At 42.1% G+C, this 19,953-nt stretch overlaps 1 long non-coding RNA gene across 2 annotated transcripts; it reads right to left on the bottom strand.

Annotated features, from left to right (window-relative positions):
- Nucleotides 1–4,186: 4,186 nt before the first annotated feature.
- On the bottom strand, nucleotides 4,187–19,296 carry LOC143684070 (uncharacterized). Of its 2 annotated transcripts, XR_013175835.1 has the most exons (6): nucleotides 18,608–19,296; nucleotides 17,067–17,157; nucleotides 11,752–11,944; nucleotides 6,782–6,978; nucleotides 5,666–5,748; nucleotides 4,187–4,441 (listed from the first exon to the last, which is right to left on the bottom strand). It is a non-coding gene; the product is annotated as an uncharacterized LOC143684070 (long non-coding RNA). The 2 variants fall into 2 exon arrangements; XR_013175833.1 differs by lacking the exon at nucleotides 17,067–17,157.
- Nucleotides 19,297–19,953: the final 657 nt, after the last annotated feature.

The raw sequence follows: 19,953 nt of genomic DNA, 5'->3' as shown, positions 1-19,953 counted from the left end.
AAAGGCAGGAGCAAGAAAGCTGATGGAACCTTGGGGGGTCTTGTTTAAAGCTTCTCCTTGAACGTGGCATCCCTGATGTCTTCTCGGCGCATTCCAGTGGACAGAGCATGTTACACGACCAAGCCTGAAGTCGATGGGACTGAGATGTACACACCTGAAACTGGTAGTCCTGTGCCTCACGGGAAATGGGGCAAGGGCAGATGCTAAGTTTAAAAGGAAGGGAGCAGCAGACAATCCATCACAACCACAAATCCTCACAGCTAACGTGAGCTGCAGTGAATGGCTCTGACGATATAGACTTTCTATAGATAGAGAATCATTAAGGCAGGTGAAAGCAGGGAGGTAGAATAGCTGACAAAATGGGGAAAGAGAAAAAAATGGCAGCATGAATGAGATTTGTGTTTTCTTTAGCTAAGCACAGAATCATGGATGTAGGGAAAAGGAAAAAGCCTACTGTGGATATCTATCTTCTTCTTTTTTTTTTTGCTGCCACTTGCCTCTTCTTAATGGCACCTCCAATTGTTTTAGGGAATCTTTTCTTCCCCATTTGTTGGTTGTAAGAAACGATCCCTGGTCTCTGCAGTCTTCTGATCCCAGAAACTTTCCATCGCCACTGAAGGGTAGCTGCTTATCTTCTATTGGCCAGTTGGACTCTCTTCCTAGGACTTTAGATATTGAGTGGATTGTTTCCAGGACACTAGAGGAAGGGGCTGCTGTCACTCCCCTCCCCCGAGGGAAGAAGTTCCTCTGCTGCTATACTATTTCCAAGCTTGACAGCCACCCTTCCCATGGGGTCTCTGAGAATCCCTTTCACACCTGAGTTAACCAGAGTGATTTCTGAACCATATGACCAAAGAGTGATTGATGCTTGATACACGCCACAGAGAGCTCCAAAAATCAATCTCTTGTTCTTTTGTGTTTGTTTAAGCAACACATAGTGCTTGACATTGAGAATCAAAAAATATTTGTTGATGTAGCAAATGAATGAAGGAAAGAAGTACTGAGTGACTTTTCCCAGGTCATTCTGCAGAGACCTGGGCCTGGGATGAGTGGCCACTACTGGGACAAGTACCTTCTCCATCACCTGAGTGGACTTGAGCTGGGCTTGGAGGATACAGGAGGCAAAATGGAAGGGCATCCTGGAAAGAGTGAGGGAAGGATGGTTCTAGAGAAAGTGGAGACCACACTAATCGGATCAGGGAAAGGGTATGAGCAGGCCATAAGAAATACCAGAGGAACTTAGGTAAAAGTTTAAGAGATGTTCACAAAAGGTTATAATAACATGGACAATGACTATGCTAAAATGTTAAATGACAAAAAGGACATACATTTTTTACTCAAACACTTTTTATTCTAAAAGAATAAAAAAATATGTACACAAGAGTTTGGGTAAAAGTATGGGTGACTATTTTTTTGCTTTGTTTCACTTTTATGTGGTATCCTATTCTTTCACAATGAGCATGAATCACTTTTATAAAGGAGGATAAAATCTTCGATAATTAAAGTCACTCAAGAGTAAACAACAGAAAACCAGGGAAGGAAAGCATTTATAAACAAAAAGCTTTATATAGTGAATCTTCAGATGACTTGCAGGTCTGCCCTTTCAAAGAGCTAAGTGCTCTAGGTCCCTAAAATGAGACACCCACCCAGTACAGAGCTTCAGCTAAGCTCCCCTGGATTTGGGACGGACTGAGAAATTCACCTGGATAAAATGAGGCCACCTGGATTTCTTTAGCTCCATTTATGCAATGCTTTTCTCTTTTTTTATGTACCACAGTAGTAGCTTGTAACATCTTCATAATAGCTGGTGAGGGATACAGCTGTTCCTAAATTGAAAAACAGAAAGAAACAAAGGCTTCTGAAGTCTGTGCTGTGGTCTCTTTTTGATTAGAAAGAAGGCAGGGGAACAATATGTGTGTTGGCAAGGAGAGGTATTATCCAGCAGCTGCTCCAAAGCTGAGATGAGACAAACTTCCCTCACCCCTTGTCACTTGCAGGAAACTCTCCAAGAGCGTCTATAGACAAGGAGGCAGGGCCATCTAGGATTACAGCCAAACACCTGCAAATCTTTGAGATTATCTTGTGTTCTATGGTTATGGACCATCTGAAGTTTGGCTACTTTACTTTCTCTTCTAAGTAACTAATGAATTATGTTTTTAGAGGGTGCTTTGAATACCCTCCTTCTCACTGGCTGAGCAATACAGAGGCCAAAAGTAGCTTATTTGGATCCAGAGACGGAAACCAGGCTATGGGGAGGTCAAAGCTACTTCTCTGGATTGTATGTGTTATGCTGGATTATAAAATTAGGGAGAAACAAGCTTTCACCTTGTGGGGACTTCTGGTTTACGGTCACCTAGCCAAGCCCCCTCCTAATGCGTATGGCAAACCCCCTTTTTTGTTTTTCCCAACAACCCCACATTCTGTTCCAACTCTCTCAATCTAAAATCAGAAGATTTTGAGAAAATAAAAAATAGTTGTTTCTTATGAAAATACTGGGTATTGCTGCTTTGGGATGAAAGCTAAAAAGAAGTAAATGTTGGCAGGTTATGCAAGAGAAGCAGGAAAGGAGGGCTCAATTTCTGCCTTTGGTCCCAAGTGTGACCGAAGAGGTGGATGTCGTAGCCATGGATGACAAAGGAAAGAGAACCCCCAAATTCCCCTGCACACCTGCACTTTTAAACTTCACACAGAGTTTTCTGGTTAATTCATTTCTCTGATTAAAAGAGGTCTAACCAGGGAATGCAAGGGTAGTTTGGTGGTAGAATTCTTGCCTTCTATGCAGGAGTCGCAGGTTTGATTTCCAGCCCATGCACTTCCCCCAAAACAAACAAGCAAACAAACAAAAATTCAACAAACGGTGCTGCAATAAGGGGATACTCACATGGATAAAGAATGAAATGTGACCCCCACCATACAGCATACAAAAAATAAAAAGAGGCCTAACCAGAAGCTACCTTTCAATGGGAATCTCTATTATGTGACTGTGTCTCTGTTTCTGCCCTGATAATTTTGTTTACTGAAGACTTTCTTTGACATTGGAGAACTTCTTCCAAGTCTTCATTCTCATAAGCAATAGAAGGTAGAGATTAGGCTGAATTCATTGTTCTTAGAAAATTAGCATCTTTCTTTTTTTAATTCATATTTATATCCCCCATTGATTTGCTTTACATTATTTTTTCTAAAGGGAAGAAGCAGAGTACAAACACAACGAGGTGAGGACCTTCTGCCCATCACAGAAGACTAAGGAGGAAAACTGGCCCTTTTTTCTAAATATGAAGTCTTCCCTTTGTTTCTCTCAATTCTGGATGACAGCCAGCAATCTACGTCAAACTGTCCAGTTTCCCTGCATCTGGTCTCAGGACAACAAAGAATTGCCCACGTTATTTTAAAAGCTCTAGTGGAGTCTTTTGTCTACATCCAAGGCTTCTGCCCCAGTGGGAGCCTTGGAGTCTGAGTGGAAATCCCAACTGAAAGCCATCAAACTTCAGGGTCCCTATGCTGGAAATGAGGGCTAAGGTGGGGCTCCCTCCATCTCACCTAGTAGGCTCACAGAAGCCATTAAAAAAAAAACTTACAACGTAAAAATCATCATATGAATCATGTATATATTAGTCCCATTTCTTAGATATGTGAACAGGCTCAGCAAGTTTAACCCACCCATGGTTACCCAGATGGTAAGTAATCAGTCACCCTTTGTGGAAAGATTGCACAGGTCAGGCAGTCATCAGGTCATCAATTATCTGCTAATAATTACATAAATTAGCAGAAACTAATTCTCAACCAACTTTAGAAATTAAGCATTTTTATCATCCCCGTTTCAGAGGTGAGGAAATTGAGGCACACTAAAAACAAGTTACTGGTCCAAGATCACAAATCCAAGTTTGACCCCTTGACTTCTAACTTCCTGGTACCACACTACATCTCAGGGAGTTGGCATTTATGGGACTCAGCAGTCCTAGGAAACAAGGTCCTTTCTCATTCATCTCTGTACCCCAGAAAGTAGAAAAATCAGACAACCACACACATTTGGAGGAAGTCATCAAACTTTCCCAACCACCTCGAAGTATCAGTTTAACTTAGACTAGAACCAGCCCAGTGCCAACATCAACAACTTGTGAAAAACTAGACTCATCAACTCATTCAATAAAAATGTATCGAATGCTTCACATTATGTTCAGTCCTGGCAGAACAATGGTGAAATAAGATACTTTTCTCCCAGCCCAGTTTAGGAGGCAGGCATTAGGGTTAGGTGAGCCCAAGACTGTTCTCTGGGAGGGGCTCCTCCTCCTCTCCTCTGTGGTGGCTGACAGCAGGTCTTCCAAGATGAGCCCGCGAGGGTGGGTACCACGCAGCCCTGGTATTACCTGAGGTTCCCCCCAACTCCATCCTCCAACTCTACAGCATAGCAACAGTTGAACTCTACTCCTCTTTCCTTCTTCCCCTGTAATTAAATCAGAGAGCTGTGATTAGAAGAAATTGAGCTGAGGGGAATAATGTTTCAGAAATAATTCTAAGCCATGGGGTCAGGTTTCTAGATGTTAAACACACTGTGAAAATATTTCTTACCCTTGTGAATTAGAATTACTTTCTGCAGCTCCTATGGGACTTTGCAATTGGTGACTGTCAACTGTTTCAGAGGGAAGGGAGTTTATTTGAGCTGTTTTCCTTTTTCTGCATCTGTGTTTTCCAATGTATTGGCCAAGCACATATTGCTTTTTTAATTAAAGACATACACAAAAAAAGCATAAAAGAGTTCTCTTCTGTGTTTTTCTTAGGTTTGGCGAGTAATAGTGGTGATGAAGAATTTTTCATTTTGTGATGAGGTTAAAAAAACACCACTACCCACCACCTTTGCCGGTGTCATCACAGTATACAATCACATCAGCTCTGAAGACACAGGCAGGAGGTGAGAGCAGATGACAGATCCCTGCTTCTGGAGTCTGTGTCAGAGAATGTACATACCCAGACCTCAATTTCCCCAATCTGTACTGTCCTGCAAACCACAGCCTTGCTGAGAGTGAAAGGTGCACTATTAAATTACTCTCTGGCAAGTGGAAGCTGAATTGTCTTAGTCACATCTTAACATCGGGTTACCATGATCCCAGGGGACGCCAAAGCCCCTTCCAGCTAGAACAGCCTAAACTATGGAAATGTGAGCTCCCATTCTGTTTCCTATAAAGGCCTGACTAAGCTCAGGGGCATCAGAAGGCTCCAACCTTCAGCTACAAACGAGAAATGAACTCTGCGGGGGGACATGGCCAATTAGGATTTAAATTTAATCTGTGTGGTCAATCATTTGTACAATAATGGAGGAAAATAAAGAGTTATTTCACAAAAGTCAACTCTCTAATTTTAGAGACTTTTAGATATTTGAAAATGCATTGTGCAATTATGTGGCGCTTAATACTCAGATAATGGAACAATGAAAGATGTATGTTTGCATTTTGTAAAATTAAACTGTATGCAGTTATTTATCTTTTACCTTAATTGTTTGAGCTTGTTTCTAATGTAAACTGTTGTAATTTTAAATAAATATAATAGAAAAAACTTTCATAGGTATCAAGAATCCAGAGTAAATTTACTTTGCAAATAGGCTTTGTAGGTATGTTTTATGCTGAGGATCTTAAACTGACACTTTCATTCAAAAATATTTTGAATTACTCACTGTTTGCCTCGCTGAGGTCACGTAGATTTCGAGGAGACTAGATTTCACAATGGAGTTTAGATGACTTCATCTTATTCCAAAGCCTGAAATACGACAAATGTACAGAATTAAAAGTTCAAAGATACATTTTTGACCAACCTTCGTTAAGTATATTGAATTCATGCTTTTATTTTTATGTTCTCTCTTCATTTCTGGTTCTATTTCACAACCTAAGTTGCTTTCCTTCTTGTCAAACATCTTACCTGCTTACAGTTTAAGTCAGCATGATATGTCAGAAGAGACTTTTGTTATATTTTTGGGAAAAGGCCAAGTATGGTATATGAATACATTTGATAAAATAGAAAAGTAATCAATTCAGGCTAAACGCATTGTTGCTTAAATTGCATGGATTATTTTGAATATTAAATGTCCTTTATTTTATGAGATGAAAGTGAGAGGAGACTTTTTAAATATTCTCACTTTAATTAGTCTTTATATTTTTACTTTTTATTGTAGTAACATAGTGTCCATTAACATGAGTCTTTTGATGTGATAGTCACAGGGTGACTTCAAACACTTGCAAGGTGAATAAAAAAGAGAGGTTAAAGCAGAAATGCTTCTCCATGGGTTTCCGGCACACTCATCTTGTACTGGCAGTATTGTATCACTTCAGCATTGCTGACGCGGACTGGCCTGGAACTAAGAGCGTGAACTCCAAAGTTGGATCCAAATCCCTCCTCTCTCATTAATGAACACACGTGTTGTGTGTAAAATCCCTGAGCCTCTGTTCCCTTGTCCCTGCCATGTTCCTTTATCATAAGAATACGGGTTTTGCTTGCTTGTTAGTTTTTTAAAGAGAATTGAGAGTGTGTAAACATATTTTAAAATGCTTAAAGCAGAACCTGGTTCGTAGTAAACCCGACATGTGTTCGTTATATTCTGGATAACATTTGGTTTTGCAATCATTTCAGATTTACTGAAAAGTTGCAAAAACTGGACAGAGAACGTCTGTAAACTGTTCTCCAAGATTCCCTAGTTAACATTTTGACATATTTGCTTTATAGTTGGTATTCGTTTTCTACTGTGTGGTATAACAAATGACCACAAACTTAGAAACTTAAAACAATACACACTTACTCCCTCACAGTTTCCAAGGCTCAGGAGTCTGGGTGCGGCTTATCTGGCTTCTCTGTCCAGGGCCCCCAAGGCTGCGGTCAAGGAGTCAGCAGAACTGCAGCCCCATCCGTCATTGGGTTTGGCTCTTCCAAGCTATGGGGTTGTTGGCAGAAATTGTTTCCTTGCAGGGCTAGACGGAAGTCTCGTTTTGTTGCTGCCTGTTGGCAGGAACAGCATTCAATAACTAGATGCCCCTCGCCATTTCCCACCAAGCGATTCTCCCCACAACATGACAGTTTGCGCCTTCCTCTTCAAAGAGAGCAAGAGGGCATCTCTCGTCACCTTTAGTCAAAAGGCTCTCCTGATTAGGTCAGGCCCACCTCTTTTTTGATGAACTCCAGTCAACTAATTTGTAATCTAGTCTGGGAACTGATATGCCATCATATTTACAAGTTCTGCCCACACTTAAGTATAGGAATTTATATAGGACATTGCAGTAAGGTATGGGGATCTTAGGGACATTTACATTTGAGGGTAATATACAGGCATCCTGCCCTATTACCCCTAAGTACTTTAATATGTATTTTCCATGATCAAGGATAATCTCTTATAGAATTATAGCACACTTTTTAAAAATCAGAAAATTAACTGTGATACAATACTTTATCCACGTTAAAGTCCTTATCAGTATATTGCAAATTGTCCCAACACCATTCTTTGTATTCCAACAAAGAAAAGTACTGCGGTCTAGAATACAATCCATACTCATGCATCACACATCCTCATTCTCCTTTTATCTGGAACAGTCCTTCAGTTTGTCCTCTTTTTTATGGCTTTGATGCTTTTGAAGAGGACAACCCAGTTATTTTGTAAAATAATCCTTATTTGGGACTTGTGGATGTTTCCTCTTGACTGGATTAAATTGTTGCTTTTTTTTTTTTTCCAGAAAAACTACAGAAGTGATGTCCTGTCTTTCTCAATGCATTGTTCCAAGAGGCACATAGTGGTGGTTCATCCAGTTACTAGTGACGTTAAATTTGATCATGCGGGTAAAGTGGTATCAGGTTCCTCCACTGTCAAGTTACTCTTTTTCCCTCTATAATCAATAAATATTTTTTGGAGCCATGCTTTGAGATTATCTTGTTCTTATCAAACTTTCACTCACTCGTTTTAACATTCATAGATGATTCCTGTCTGAATCAATTACTACTCTGATGCCTGCCAAATGATGTGTGTTCGCTAAGTTTATTATTCAGAAAAACAAATTGATTGAAGAATATGTGAAGTGTGAACAATTTTGCAGGTAATCGGAAAGATACCTAGCTCTTAGTAAAATGTGGGTCATATTGAAAATGACTCTTTACCAATCACTTATTCAAAAATATTACTGAGTGTAGCTACTTTATGCCAGGTTCCATGGGGACTGTTGGATACTATGGTTCCAGCTTGTATATTCAAGATTAGCGACAGACAAGTCATATGAATACAAATACCTTAAAATAGTGATGGAGTCTGCTAAATGTCATAAAAGAAGTAAATCAGATATAACGATAGAAATTCACAAGGAGAACGAGGATAATTCTGATCATGTGTTCAGGGATAAACTTTCTGAGCACAGAATATTTAACACAGTAAAAGAGACTCAAAAGAAGTCATTAAGACAGTAGGAAAACCACAAAATGTGGCATCAGAGAAGGAAGGGTGGGGGCATTACAAGGAGATGGTGTTGAAGGCCATAGAAAGCCCCAAAATGATGAAGACAAGAAAACGTCCATTAGATTTAGAGTCCTGGAGGTTGGCTGGTAACCTTGACAAGAGCTGTTTTATTTTCATGGTGTGATGAGGACAAACCAGATCAGAGCTGTTTGAAGACTGGAGTGAGGAGGTTAAGAGAATGAGTGTACACAATTCTTTGACAATTCTAGTTTGTACGTGTGCTTTTTTGATGAAACGAACTAAATTATAATGATACGGTATTGGAAATTGCTCAGTAGAGTGAGAGATGTGGGCATAAGCAACGCAGAACCAAGGGATAGGCCCTTGAAAGAGAGGGGTGTGGGAACTCAGCAGACAGATATTCAAACTAGACATGTTCACCGACTACCTATCTAAGGATTATATGCCAAAGTGTTTTGTGGCCTGTACAGACATATGCAAAAATTATTTATTTATTTTGTTTCTATTAACTCTATATTCCTGAAAGATGTACCTCTTTAGTAATATTTAGTAGCACTAACTATGTGACGAACAGTTGTGTGGTAACTAATAGTGCTTGTTAGGCAATACTTCCTATGTGCCGGACACAGAGCTAGGCTCTTTATTTGCTTTATCAAATACAGTCGGCATCAACAACATATGAAATAAGAATTTTTATTGTTCCCATTTTTCATTTGTTTAAAATTTAGCTATGATAGGCAAAGTAACATGATTACTGCTACCAAGTATCAAAGACCAAATATACAGTTAGGCCCTTCTAATTTAAAAGCCCATCCACTGAACCAATAGTTTTGGTAGGACTGTAGTTTGGATCCAGGGGGTTTGTATCTTCCAGTTGTGCTTGGAACCATTGTCGACCTACCTTAACATTTGGCCCATTTACATTTAGTAGCAATTATCTATTACCACAAAATGCTGCATAGCAAATAACCACAAAACCCACTGGCCTGAAACAATAAACATTTATTTAGAACACAGGTTTGCAGGTCAGCTGACAGCTCTTCTGCTGGCAGATGGACTTGCTCTGTGTCTGCAGTCAACTGTAGGGTCAGCTGCCAGTCAGCTTTGCTGATCTTGGCTGGATTCTCTCGTGTGTCTGCGACCTCAGCTGGTACCACTGGGCTGACTCAGCTTAGCTCCATATGGCCTCTCATTCTCCAACAGACTAACCTGAGTGTGTCCCATGGCAATAGCTTAATTCCAAGAAAGTATGTAAGAGCACAAAATTTTTCTTAAGGCTACACTTGGATCTGAACTTGCAACATTTCTAACACATTCTGCTGGCCAAAGTGAGTCACAAGGCCAGCCCTAATTCAAAGGAAGAAGAAACAGACTCCACATCTTGATAGGAAGTGCTGCAACGTCACATTGTGGGTAGGGTAAACAAAGGAAGATACGGAAAATTAGGGCCATTTTTGTAATTAGTCAACCTACACTTAACTCACAAAAAGTAGCCCTGGTTGAGAATGGGGTGGGGCTGTCCTAACTATTGAATTCTCTTTGTTTGTATTTTTGATCACATATAATTCCACAGTCCCTATAGTTTTGACATACACTCACATCCCTAAATCTTCTCATTTCCTTCTGATAAAGGCCATGGCTACTCCCACCCCTGTCCATGGTAATTTCTTCTTGACGCTGAACTACCTTCATTTTCCTTTGGGCGAGCTCTACACACACTGGGTTCTAAAATGACCAAAAGATGAGAGTGGCAAACTGAGGCAGAGGGGGAGGGGTACCTGATAGATGCCCTTCAGAGAGTGGGGTGGTCAGAGAGTTTGGCTTCATCCAAATTTGAATTTTCTTTGCATTCTACCCAGCTCAAGAAAATTATATTCTCTGTCATATTCATTGTTCTCAGTTAAGGAACTCTCACCCGCTCCGCTTTAATGCATTTCCCCTCTGGTTCTAAGTGATTCTATTTGCTTGGAAACCAAAGAGAATCAGAAATGAAGATGATTATGATCAAAGTTGTCCCCAAAGGAGGCTCAACCAAACTCTGCCAATGTATTCGGAGGAGGGCTACTCCTTGCTCTCTTCCTTTCTTGGATCACAGCATCTATGAGGCCTACCTGGCCACCCTCCTTCCTGGGGAATCACCGGATCACCTGGAGGCACGTTAGACACATATAGCCTGGCCCCAACTCCTGGGGACTAGAATTACATGGGTCTGGGTGGAGTCCAAGGATCTATATTTTAGAAGCTCTTCTAAGATTTTCACGATTAACAGGAAACTAGTGCAGTTTCCATCAACCACGCCCAACCTAAGGTCCTGCAGGTGGAACTGCTACCTGTCCTTTCTAAATCAGCTGGAGAATAGTGTGCACATGGTGCCACCATCCCAGACCATCGGCCATGGTGGCTAAGACCCTGGGACATTGTAAGTACCTGACATTTCTCAATGCAATCTTTTATGCCAACTCATCTAGACCAGTTTGAGTGGTAACTCTCGCCCCATGGGTGACCCTCTGCCCTACTACAGCTGGGAACTAAAAGATGGGCTCCTCTGTCAGCTCTGGGATTCAGGGCTTTTTGATATCTTGTTGTTGCCTGGGTAGCAGAAGGTCACAGCCTAACCTTGAAGGATTACAATCACAAAGAGAGATAAAGGTGCTCAGGTCCATGCCAAGGCCCCTCCCTACAGCTTTCCCAGAAGTTTTCTTTGGATGTATGGGGTGTGGGTTAACAGCAATTGCTCTGTTAACAGTGTACAGTTCAGGGAGATTTAGGCAGTGATTAGGGAGTGTATGAGGGGGAAGGAGTCCTTTTCAACAGAAAGGAAATATAGTAATGCATTTGTACTACATCTTTAAAAAATGAGAATAATGTCTAAAATGCACTACTTAATTTTGTAAGAAAGGCAAAGATATAACTCTGTATTTAACCTTTCTTCTGTAAGCAAAGCCAGATAAATAAACCAATACCTGGGTAGTTACATAAGAAACTAAGAACAAGGATTAGCCATGAAGAGGTAAGGAGTGGCATGGCAGGTGGGCGGCAAGGATGAGAAGCAAATATTTTCATTCTCTCCCTATTTATATTTTCTGATTTTTGAACCATGTGATTTTATTACTTATTCAACAATGAAATTGTACATGTTTGAGAACCTGCCCATAATATAGCTCTACTTTTATTCATCTATTGAGAAGAAACCTAAAAGAGTTCTTCAGTTTGCTAAAACTAATGAAATGCAATATACCAGAAGTGGATTGGCTTTTACAATAGGGATTTATAAACTTATAAGCTTACGGTTCTGAGGCCATAACAATGCTCACCTCAAAGCATTAACAAAGTGATGCATTCTCTGTGAAGACCGGCTACTGGTGAGCTTGGGCTCCTCTGCCACCTGGGAAGGCACATGGTGAGGTCTGCTGGTCCTTCTCTCCCAGGTTTTGCTGCTTCCCGCTTCTGGCTTTAGTGGCATCCTCATTCAGCTTCTCTGGTGTTTTTTATCCTCTTATAAGAACTCTAGGAAGAAGATTAAAACCCACCTTTAGTAACATGGGTCACATCCCAATTGAAATAAACTACTCAAAAGGTCCCACTGGGAGGGCCATGGTGGCTCACTGGCAGAGTTCTCGCCTGCCATGCCGAAAAGCAGGGTTTGATTCCCAGTGTCTGCCCACATAAAAATAAAAAGGGGGGTCCCACCTACAACAGATCTACATCCAAAGGAATGGATTAAAAGAATATGATCTTTTCTGGGGCATATCACAGCTTAAGACCAAGAAGATGGACAGTTACTGTCAATTAAGCAAAATGTTTGCATTAATTATAATTTATCAAACACAGCAGCATTTATGTTTGAAATGTAGTAGTACATATTATCGCAAGATATATTATTTATGCAGACTATTGATGACGCTTGACGTCCGTATGGATTCATGGACCCCTTGTAACAACTTCTCCCCCTACCCCACTTCTCAAGAAATTCCTGGTCCCCTGCAAAAGGATCTATTCCCCCTAGGTATCTGTGTGCCTGCTGCAAGTTGGCTGACATTCTTGGCTCACTTTTCTCTTCTGGTTTGTCAGGGCAAATCAATGCATTTCATTCTTCCCTTGTATCAGCATGTGCTCCATGCTCTGTGTTATGTTATTAATAATTCCTCAGAAAGCATTTGGTCATTAAATGTTTGGGGAGAATACAGTCCCACAGGCAGCCCCTTAGGCACCAGTCCAGCCACATCAGCCCTTTTATCTTGGCCATCCCTTCCTATGATCAGCACAGTGTTCTTTGTTAAATGCTTTGGGCAGAACCCTTAATCACAGCCTTCACTTGGAACATTACAGGCATGTCAGTATGCTAAAGGCTCTGACAAGTTCTGCATCCGAGCAACAGGGTTAACTTCGTGTTAACCCGCATCTCCAAATTCATGTGATTGCTAAAGTTTTTTTCAAGGACTACCTGTACATATTCTGGAAAGTTCTGATCCAAATAGTGTCAGCCTCCTCACAGGAGACAGAGTGGTTTCTCCTTAGTGAGTGTGAACCTCAAATTCCAAGAGACTTGGTTTCCTATGCAATAAAAACGTTTTCCATAACTCTTTAGTCATTCTTTCCGCCATCCTCTCCGACTAGCTTTGTGTTATGGTAAAATTAAGGAATCGTATTTGAAAAACACGGATAGAGGTGAGTTCTCACACAGTGAGTGTGAACCCATTGTAAGTACCACCTTTTGGTGAGGCTCCTTCAGTTAAGGTGTGACCCACCTCATTCAGGAAGGGTCTTAATCCTCTTGTTGGAGTGCTTTATAAATGGAATAAGAGGGAAAGACAGACAGACAGAAGCAAGGAGCTGAAATAACAAATCCTAGAAGAGAAGGGAGAGACCAGCAGACACAGCCACATGCCTTGACATGTGGCAGAGGAGACGAGAATTGCTGGTAGCTGGTCTTCAAGAACAAAGTGTCGCCTTGATGATACCCTGATTTGGACAGTCTCATGGCCTCAAAACTGTAAGCTCGGAAGCTGAAAAACTGTCATTGTTTAAAGCCAAACACTTTTATGGCATCTGCTTTGAGCAGTCTAAAAAAACAAAAAACAAGAGACAAACTTTTAAAGCCAAAACCTCCCCTAAAAGCTCAATGGAAGAAATAGAAATCTCACTCCATTCTGGATGCAATTCAAAGAGCAGGTCTCTAAACAGCTTTTCCCCTTGAGGAGACAAGCCTCAATGAGAATCCATGGCAGGTCAGCACACATTTTCCGAGGCACCGGTCTTGTTCCTGATTTGAGAGCTTCCATCTTAGATCTCAATGCTAACAGGCCTATACTCTCTTTCTCCCTTTAGAGGAGATGTTCCGCTGGCCCCTTATTTGGAGAAGCTGACCCAAGTGAGGGGCGGGTAGTCAGCTCCAATCCCTGACTCCTTGGCCCATTATTTCAGCCGATCTGCTGAAAACTTAGGTCAACTCAGGCTGGTGGTGTAGAGACAGCACAGCGGAGTCCGTATTTCAGGCTGGCTCCGCAGAATGGCTGGTGTCTTCCTTCTCCTGGACCTTATGTGGTGAGCCCACTTGGCCATTACAATGACTAACGCTTTTATTCACCTTCTTCCAGTTCCGTCTGAGAACCACTCACGTGCTGCACTCCTGAGCCGGAGCTCCCAGCGGCTTGGACGCGCCGGACTCGCCTCCGGCCCCACATCCGTGCAGAGCTGCTCATCTGCGCTCCAGGCGCGACGGCAGTACAGGCGGGCGCGTTTTCAGGACTGAACTGTCACCCGTCACCGAATGCACTGATTTCCCATGAAACACACAGCCGGGACTAAGCTTTCCCTGGTTGATGAAAAGGGCCTCTCTTCCCTGAGACGGTTCCTCAGCAGCATTGCATCCTGGTATCTTCACTTGCATTTGAGGTGCCCGAGGCAGTCGTATTTTGAAGGCACGGAAGTGAGGAGGGAGGCAAGAATTTAAACCAGAATTCTGTGTGATTGGGTGTGTGTGAGTGAGAGGGAGTGTGTGTGTGTGTGTGTGTGAGGGTGTGTGTAAGTGAGGGTGCAAGTGTGTGTGGAGTATGTGAGGGGGGTGTGTATGAGGGAGGGTTGTGCATGCACAAGAGGGTGTCAGTGTGTGTGTGATGGAGTGTGTATGAAGGGAGGGAGTGTGTGTGATGGAGTGTGCATGAGTGTGTGAGAGAGGTGTGAATGTGTGTGAGTGAGGGTGGAGGAGTATGTGTGGAGTGTGAATATGTGAGGGTGAAGGAGTGTGTGTATATGAGGGTACCTGTTTGTGAGGGGGAGGGTATGTGCTGTGAAGGAGTGTGTGTGTCTGAGGGTAAGGGTACGTGTGCATGTGAGAGTGAGTGCGCGTGTGTATGAGAGTGAAGTTGTGTGTGTATGTAAAGGTGTATGTGTGCATGTGAGAGTGTGTGTGTGTGTTTGAGAGTGTGTGTGTATGATGGCACGTGTATGAGGATGAGGGTGTGTGTATGTGTATGTGCATGTGTGGGGCAGGGGAAGGTTGTGTGGAGGTGGGCGAGGAGATGTGTGCGTGTTTTTTCTCCACGTCTGTCTATTGGGAAGGTTTTGCTGGGGTGGGAAGAGCCGCTGTCCAGTCTGCCTGTGGGTTCTGTTAACACTATTGGAAAATTTCTGTAAATGCAGCAAGTCCCCTCCTCTTTTAGAACAGCCACCCTTCTTTCCATAGATGGCCCTTTATTTGAAGAAAAGCCCTGAGGAAGCGGAGGGACCTGCCCTGAGGCTGCATCGTTTGAGACACTTCACTTGGCCTGGGTTTCCTGCTCCTTTTGTGCACACAGGGGGCTGCCTGTGGAGACCAAAGGTGGCATTTTATACCATGCACCGGAAGGCGCCCACATATGGGTCTCCAAGGGACCCTTGTATCCCTCTTCTCTCTGCTCCCTCCCTTTTCCTTTCCTTCACCCCCTTCTCCCTCTTTCCTCTTTCTCTCTTGCTCCCTCCCTCCCTTCTCCCTGCTCTGGCAGGTTTGATCACTGTCAGTTCTCTGTAGATTCTGCCCGATAAGAAAGAATCCGTGGAGGTGGATTCAGAGAAGTTGAGCGTTACCTGCTACACCCTGAACTCCATCTGCTGACCAGCTGTGCTGGTAACACAGCAGAGTGCAATCTGGAGTGGTGTGTTTTTTGTTTTGTTTTTTTCCTTTTTGAGTTAAAAGTCCAAGGGCAGACCAGCCATCCAAGGGCTAGAAACCTCTGCCTTGTTTGTTCTCATTGCAAAAGCCCCCTCCTGTGGCTTTGCTGTTCATTCCTGTAGATGGCGTCGTTTTACTGCAGAGAGGCAAGCCCCCGGCTCTCCCACCGCAATTAGTATTCACTGTGCAAAAATAAGAAAATTCCTTCATTATGCTGGTGCCCAGTGGCAATCTGATAATTAAGGTGGTGCATCGGCATTTCCATTATAAGCCCACTTCTCACACAGGGTTGCAGCTCAGCAATAAAAGCTTGCTGGCAAGGTCTTCACCTTAGGACATTTTAAATAAGCACTGCATTTAGCTTTTAGTAGGTCTGCCTTTTGCCTAACTATATATGTCAAATCCAGTCCACAATTTTTTTTTTCCTTCTTCTTTTGCTCCATGTGACCCAAAAGGGAATTAAAATGTTATCTAGATTTTTGGTCATTTCAATGGGGAATCAGCTGGAGTGAAAATAAAATACAAAATATGAGAGGTGTTTCAACAGAAAATTGAGAGAAATATAATCTATTGAATTTTGACATTTGTTTTCCCAAGATGTGAGTGTTTTCTAATCCCTTCTATTACATTTTCCTTTTTTCTCTATGGTCAAACCCACTATAATAAGGCAAAGCTAGCTTCTAAGACAGTTAAACAGAACCTTTTTCAAAGCGTGTTCCTTTAGGAATTGCCTAAATAATCACTTCATTTCTTATCCCCACTTTTTTTAGAAGAAACTTGATTCTAGAATTCATTCATAGGCAAAGACCCCACATCCTACCGTCCAGTGATTCTAACCTCGCTGAAGGCATTTGCTAATTGTCCCCTGCATGCACCCCAAGTCAAGACCTCTTGGGGACTTTGGTACAGTTCTCATTTCAAATATTCCACCTTGTTACCAGGCATTACATAAATCCTGCATCCTCTCTTGTGGAAAATATCTGGCCAGGGCAGATTTTCTGATCTGTTGAAAGATACTTGTAAATTTCATACTCTGCTTCTACATGAACCAACCAAAATAAAATCTCAAACCAATTGCGGCTTTTTATCATCTGTACAGACACCCTTTCCATTAAAATGATTGACAAGTCACAGTACTTAAATAGCCTCTCTTTAACTCTAAGAAAAGTTCATTAAGATTAGAATTTGTGAATTAACTTAAAAGAGTAAAATCATAGTGTTTAATCAATGATGAGTCTTCTTCGCTCTGTACTCACTTTGTGTGATCAGAATGAAAATTCTCAAAAAGTGAGGAGTTGAACACACAGAGTGACATTTGAATGTTTGTTGTCATCCGTCCATCTACTGATACAAGTTATATCTGTCAAACGGCACTAGTTTGCTCAATTAAAGGGACCCAGACTCTGGGTTAGAGCACAAGCAGATGGCAGTCACGAGGAGAAAGGAATGTTCTAGGATTGGTGCCCTGAAGAGCCCTACTTGGATTCTGAGGGAGGCTGTGCGTCCTGGGCTTGGAGGTGAGACCAGCAGAGCCAAGTCTTCGCAGTGTCCTCATGGGCTTTCCGAAGTGCTAGGGCAGGAAGGACAGGGGGGAAGATGCTTTAGTTGCTGGATATGGAGAACCGGACCAAAGCAACGAAAGAAGAGGTTCTCCTGAGGAGGGCACAGTGGAGTGCATCCTGTCTGTCACAGTGGGCTGCTCATAAGCCCGTGCTACCTCTCACATCTTCCCTTATGCTAAATAGCTAAGCTCAGATTTGCATTTATACTTTTTTTCAGTCTCAAAGTTTGCCCTGGATTTGAATTGCAGATGACTTACACAGAAAGTTACCAAAAAATAATGGGGGAAGACTACTTTGAATGCAAGAAAAGACCCCAAATTGGAGGAGAGGGGCCCAGACAGAGCCTGGGCTATTCTGCAGAGCTCCCCGAACTCGAGCAGGGGAGTCATCTGCAGCCTAGTGGGGGGAGGGCTTGAATTCTGCACACTCTTCTGTAGCCCCAAGATATAGTCCTTTCCCAGAACAACCTCAATCTCAGCCCAACTCAGAACTCAGTAATGTGTTCAGTCAACTCAGTTTTCTGTGATAATCACAAACAAGGCTTCATCAATGACTCTACCTCCCTGACAGTACAAACTCCTCGAACTTAAACTTTCTGCAAACACCAATCTCTACTGTGAACAAGGGAGAACTGAATGTTTTTCCTCCAACCCTCTCCCCACAGTCTTTCTTTCTGGGCCCCTTCCAGTAGATACGCAGATGCAAGGACAAAAGAAAGAGAAGGGGAAGTGAGGAAGAAGGGGACACACGTACCACAGTTTGTGGAACTGGGCTACTCCCATAATCACTTCTCACACCTTTCAGTGAAGGTTTACAGATGAGTCAGGAGGAGAGTAGGGTTACTTGTCTGCAACCAACACAAACACGGGAAACAACTCCTTCTCCCTCGTATTTAGGCATCAGACCACAAACCCTAGTTCCCAGCATTAAAGAAGTGCTAGATTTTGTAATGCTAAGGAGGCAGGGATAGAGTAGAAGCAGAATTGCAAAAAAACAAGTAACTTGGAGGAAGTGAAGATTAGTAAAGTATCAAAAAGTGTAATTGAGTCTAACTCCCGGTCTAGCTGCTGGATGGCAGTGAATGAGTTGGAAAGAGTGTCCCAGCTGTCGTGGGAGAGGAAAATTGAATTGCTAGGAGACCGCCTGGAAAAAAGCCTGTTACTCAATGGCGCAGGCTGAGGCAGACACTAGGAAACCCACTGACACTGCCGAGTTTTGGTGGCTGAAGAAAGGGCCATTTTCACCTAGAAACATCAAATTGAAAAAGTGAAACCACTCTTGAAGGTTATGGCAAGATGATTTTAGTAACAAAACAATGTTACTGAATGTAGTAACTAAAAAGGTAGTAAAAATGTACTAATTAAAAAGTGTAATTTCTAAAATGTAACTAAACATACTTGTGCCTCTAAGTGCTACTAGAGTTTCCTTGGAGATCAAAAACAATGGGATTGTACCTACCTTAGCTGTGAAGAAGGGATCCCAAAGAGCAGTAACAGAGGAACATGTGGTTCTCCACGACAGATATTGACTTGACCTTCTTCTCCACCAAACTCTTGTTCACTCTCTAAAACCCAACTCCATTTGTCCTACCTTCCCTGTGGACGCTTGTTCAATTTCTACCCTCATACCCATTCTGTCTTTCATAGCACCCTACTTCTATGTGAAGTCTACTATTTTAGGACATTTTACTAAATTAAAAGCCATTGTTATCTCTACACTATGAGTTGTTGCAGGTCAGATCTTATTAGACTTTGCATCCTCAGTGTTTGCACAAAATCTTATGGATATGAAAGCATGCATGGATGTTGGGTGCTTAATGATTGTCCTTTTTATTTGAGTGGCTTTGAAGAAGTAATCAGAGGTAAAAATCCAGAAAATTTTTAATTGTGGCTATTGCAGACACTTTTGGCCTGTTTACCCACGGTAACCTAATTTGAAAAAAATGCCCAGAAACTAACTTGTGTTTTCAAGTGAATGCCTAAGACATCTTGGGACAGGAGGAGGGAGAGCAACCAGATTGAGTATTTCATTTCATCATTAGTTCCAGCACCCCAGCCAACTTTGCAATTCTTGTTGAGAGATGGCTGCTCCTTTATGGGAAGCATTTGTTGATTGGAGATGTGGTCAGTTGGCGATGAATTGCTCAGGTGCCTGGTAGCTGTTTCCTAAGAAACCACACGTCAAGTACCTGCTGAATCATGAGCTTCCGTTGGCTAACAATGGGCCACAATGACAAATGCAGGGAGGGTTGCGCTGGGGCAGATACCTGGCACACATCTGAGCTGCCCAATCTGAGATGGGAGAAGAAAAAGAGAAACGTAGAGGTTGACTTACTGTGTGTCTGTTTTCATGGGAGTTGCTTCCAAGGACATAATGTGTTCTCAGGTCAGAAAGAGCCATTTAATAAACATTCTCCCAACCTTCTGTATGTTTCAACTTGTCACCCTATGAAACTAACTCCCTTTTAGTTCACCCTGCATGAGCACTAATGGACTGGTTATAAGTGTGAAGGAAATGCAACCCCAAATCTTCTAAATTAGGAAAAATTGTAACTTTCAGCCTTAAAAAGAAAGCTAAAGGTCAAAGTGTAACAAATCACAAATCAGTGAAAATCAGGAAAAAATTCAATATGATGATATGGGATAAAACTTCCAAGTTGACCTCTAAATATAAACTCGGATTTTGTTGCACTCCCCCCTTAAATATCCATGATAATTATTAATGATAATTGATAACATTAAGACTCTACTTATTAAATAAGGCATAACCTCTCATTTGAAATGCCAGATTTCTGCAACTTAAAT

This window comes from Tamandua tetradactyla, chromosome 1 (assembly GCF_023851605.1).
Source record: "Tamandua tetradactyla isolate mTamTet1 chromosome 1, mTamTet1.pri, whole genome shotgun sequence".
Lineage (NCBI taxonomy): Eukaryota > Metazoa > Chordata > Mammalia > Pilosa > Myrmecophagidae > Tamandua > Tamandua tetradactyla.
The sequence above is the reverse complement of the archived record's forward strand: the minus strand, read 5'-3'. Positions and strand labels throughout refer to the sequence as shown.